At 29.0% G+C, this 4,401-nt stretch overlaps 1 protein-coding gene across 1 annotated transcript in view; it reads right to left on the reverse strand.

Moving 5' to 3' along the window:
• Positions 1-1,621, reverse strand: part of LOC117176470 — a 16,004-nt gene extending 14,383 nt beyond the window's left edge. The window contains exon 1 of the mRNA XM_033366721.1: positions 1,546-1,621. The gene's annotated coding sequence lies outside the window, so the exon portion shown is untranslated. The remainder of the gene's footprint in view (positions 1-1,545) is intronic.
• Between the last annotated feature and the right edge of the window lie 2,780 nt (positions 1,622-4,401).

The following is a 4,401-nucleotide window of genomic DNA, read 5'->3' on the forward strand; positions in this document are numbered from 1 at the left end:
TTAAAATTCTTAATCATGTAACTTTATTTGCTATAAAACTCAATTTTGCCCATACATTTTTAGTATTTAATTTAAGGGGAAGTTATCAAAACGTAATTGTCAAAATTATAGTAGTTAAAAAATTCCCTGTCCCAATTATCAAATTATATTTCTTTAATGAAATTCCCTTTCGAAACTGAAAATTATAACTTGTTATGGTTTTTATGGGAATTCCATGTTCCAATTGTAAAATTATATTTTTTTACTGAAATTCCCTATCCCTGCTCTAAAATTACAATTCTTCGCGGGAATTCTCTATCCCTATTGTCAAATTATATTTCTTTAATGAAATTCCCTGCCCCAAACTCAAAATGACAATAGTTGTTCACGACAATTCCTTCTCCCAATTGTAGAATTAAGATTTGTTTATTGAAATTCCCTGTCCCAAGCTGAAAATTGTAATTCCCTATGGGTATTCTATGTTCCAATTGTCAAATGATTATTTTTCACTGTAATTCCGTGCCCCAATTGTCAAAATTTTAGTAGTTTAGGAAATTCCCTTTCCCAAATATTAAATTATATTTCTTTATCGAAATGCTATGCCTCAAACAGAAAATTATAACTTGTTATGTTTGTTATGGGAGTTCCATGTTTCAATTGTAAAATTATATTTTTTTTACTGAAATTCCCTGTCCCTTTTCTAAAATTACAATTCTTTGCGGGAATTATCTGTCCTTATTGTCAAATTATATTTCATTAATGAAATTCACTGTCCCAAACTCAAAATAATAATTCTTTACGGAAATTCCATGTTCCATGTCACAGTTAAATTTATTTTCAAAAATTCCCTTTTCAAAATGTCAAAATTATAATTCTTTACGGGAATTCCCTTTCCCAAATGTCAAAATTATAATTATTTACAGGAATTTCCTGTCTCAATTGTTAAAATTATACTTCTTTTCATAAATTCTCTGTTCCAATTGTCAAATTATATTTATTTAATGAAATTCCCTGTCCCAAACTTAAAATTATAATTCTTCACAGGAATTTCCTGTTCCAGTTGTGAAAATTATATTTGTTTAATGAAATTACCTGTCCCAAAGCTAAAATTATAATTCGTTATGGGAATTTCCTGTCCCAATTGGGAAAATCATATTTGTTATTTGAAATTCCTTATTCCAAACTCAAGATGATCATTGTTTACGGAAATTCCCCGTTCTAATTGTCAAAGTGATGTTTTTTAATTGAAATTCCCTGTCCCGATTGTCAAAATGATAGTAGTTTAGGGAATTCCATGTCCCAATTTTAAAAATTATATTTACTTACTGAAATTTCTTGCCTTAAATTCAAAAATATAATTCTTCACACAAATTTCCCGTCTCAATTGTCAAAATATCATATTTCTTGAGTGAATCAGATTCCCGGGGGTTTTCCAGGGAACAAAATTCCCGCTCATTTCCCGATTTTCCGGTCTGATAGATACCCGAGCAGTTGAATAAATTTAGTGAAATAAACATAAATGTATGAACATCTAAATTAATAAAATATAAAATTTAGAAAACTTACATTGATGAAGGCAAAATTTCCTCTCGTGACTTCAGAAAGTAAACTGGATTCATTGGACGCCGTCAGGGTTCTTTCGCCTGAAGCTCAACACTCATAAAAGTTTTACCCATACAAATGTTTCTGTGTCCGAAATACATATGCTAGTTCCGATGAATACGTAGAAGGAGAGCTATTCAGCCAGATACATGAAAAAAACGTAAAGTTTTTCTAAAAAATAAAAAATGGACTTCAGTCTCCAATCAGATTTATAACACATCATTAATATCGAGCTGGAAACTCAGTATTTCGAATTTTCACTGAATAGTGCAGCTGAAATTTGTTATATCAAAAGCACAATTGGGTGAATCTAGTTTCAACTGGTATTTCCAGTTAAAACACGAAATCAGATAGGATAAAAAACTTCCTACGGATTTCATAAAATCACTTGGTCCCCTGTAACATAGAGAGAACTGAAGTATAGATCATATGGTATTGAAAAAATTTCACACTCTAATGCCTATATATCGAAATAAATTCCGTTTTTGTTCGAATGCGCTTTTTGGCATTCGTCAGTTTTCGCTTGAATTATTTTGTATCCACACAAAAATATGGCATTAAATTGGCTTCTGTGTGAAACCATTTATTTAATGCCGTTCAATGCTGTTGAATTGCCAAATAAGTCGAATGCCATTTAATGCTTTTTTTGACAGGATTTATCGAATAAATCAATGAATTTGAATGCTGTTAAATGACCATTCGGACAAAAACGGAATTTGTTTAGATTTATGTCAGCCAAAAAGTAAATTTTCAATAAAAAGATTGAATTTTCAACAAGGCTTGAATTTTCAAGTCAAAAAGACGACTTTTCTTAAAAAATTGAAATTTCAACCTGAAACACTGAGTTTTTATTCAAAATGTAAGTTTTAACTATATAATTCAATTTTCTACAAAAATAACAGCATTTTTAAACTAATAAGAAACCTCTTAAGAAGAAATGGAATTTTTAAGCCAAAAAGAAGCATTTTCTCCAAAACAGTTCAATTTTCTAGAAAAAATTTGAATTTTCATCCAAAAATATGAGTTTTTTACCAAAGAGTACATTTTCTACCATATAGCTGAATTTTCAACGAAAATAATCGAATTTTCAATCTAAAAAGAAAAATTTTCAACAAAACAGTGGAATTTTTAAGCCAAAAGGCGATTTCTTTACAAAATAATTCAACTTTCAACTCGCAATTTGAGTTTTTGACTAAAAATTTATTTTATACCAAAATAATAGAATTTGAAAGTACAAATACAACTTTTTATCAAAACAGTTAAGTTTTAAAGTCAAAAAGACGAAATTTTTCAAAACAGTTCAATTTTTAAGCCAAAAAGATCAATTTTCTACAAAGCAGTTGAATTTTCAACACGAAAATATGAGTTTTCAACCAATAAGTAAATTTTCTACCACATAGTTGAATAATCTACAAAAGCAATCGAATTTTCAAACTGAAGGAAAATTTTCAAGAATTTTCAGCGAAATACTGGAATTTTTAAGCCAAAGACTAATTTGTCTACAAAATGGTTGAATTGTCAACGAGAAAATATGAATTTTTAGCATAAAAGTTCATTTTTAACCGTATAGTTGCATTTTTAACTAAGAACGTTAAATTTTCAATCAAAAATTGGAATAGTAAAATTTGCAGTTCAGAAAACTTATATTTAAGAAAAAAACTAATGTTTAACAAAATATTTCAATTTGCCATCGAAGAGATGAATGCTTAATTAAATAAATGAATTTTTAACAGTGCAGAGAAAAGACGTTACGTTTAGGACGAAAAAGTTAATTTTTACCCATGAAGTTAATTTTCTACCACAAAGCTAATTTTCAACCAAAAATTAATTTTCAAACATAAAATTAATTTTCAACTAAAAACTTCATTTTCACCAAAAAAGTTAATTTTCGACCAAAAAGTTCATTTTTAATGAAATCGTTAAATTTTCTACTAAAATACAGTGAACTCTTGCTTATTTTAAGGCGCACCTATTTCAAGGCTTGTCTACTCCAAGTCTCCCATGCTGGTATATTCCAAGTGGATCAGTTCCGTCTCCTCCCACCACGATCCTTATAGGTGTCGGTCGCGTCAGTGGCTAAGTGATTAAAAAGAGGATAGAAGAGCGGGAAGCCCTCATTGGTTTGAATTGAGTATTTTAGCATAACGTCAATGGAATGTATAAGACTTTTTGGAGAAAATATTATAAACGTAAAAGTAAGTCATAAATGTCAGAAGAGTAATATTTTTCAAGTGTTGAATGTATTTTCTCGGTCATATATGTTCCATTCTTTTGTAGATTGAAGACCTTCCAGTGTTTAAAATAAAATAAAAAATCCAAAATTTGAGGTTAGTGTAACACATTAATTTCATCAGAATCGGGAAATCTAACCTTAAATTTTAAATAGCTGATTAGGGTTGTGAGCAATGAAACGTTTCATTGTAACATTGAAACTTTCACTTGAAACTTTCAAATGTTTCACAGTCAAAGTTTCATCGTTTCATGAAACATTGGGGGGAAAGGAGAAAACTTCCATATGCGCATGCGCAGAAATCAGATCAGGTTAGGTATTTATTACTCGTATCGTATGCAACTTCCCCGCAAGTTTAACTTTTTAAAAATTTTATTTAGTGTTTCTCAGTGTTTCCGCAGTAAAATTGTGATATTGATAAAAATATAAAAAATTGTTTCTCTGAATACTTCAAAATGATATATATATATTAACATAATATAGGAAAATTGGGTTTTTAAAATTCTTAATCATGTAACTTTATTTGCTATAAAACTCAATTTTGCCCATACATTTTTAGTATTTAATTTAAGGGGAAGTTATCAAAACGT

This window comes from Belonocnema kinseyi, chromosome 7 (assembly GCF_010883055.1).
Source record: "Belonocnema kinseyi isolate 2016_QV_RU_SX_M_011 chromosome 7, B_treatae_v1, whole genome shotgun sequence".
NCBI lineage: Eukaryota > Metazoa > Arthropoda > Insecta > Hymenoptera > Cynipidae > Belonocnema > Belonocnema kinseyi.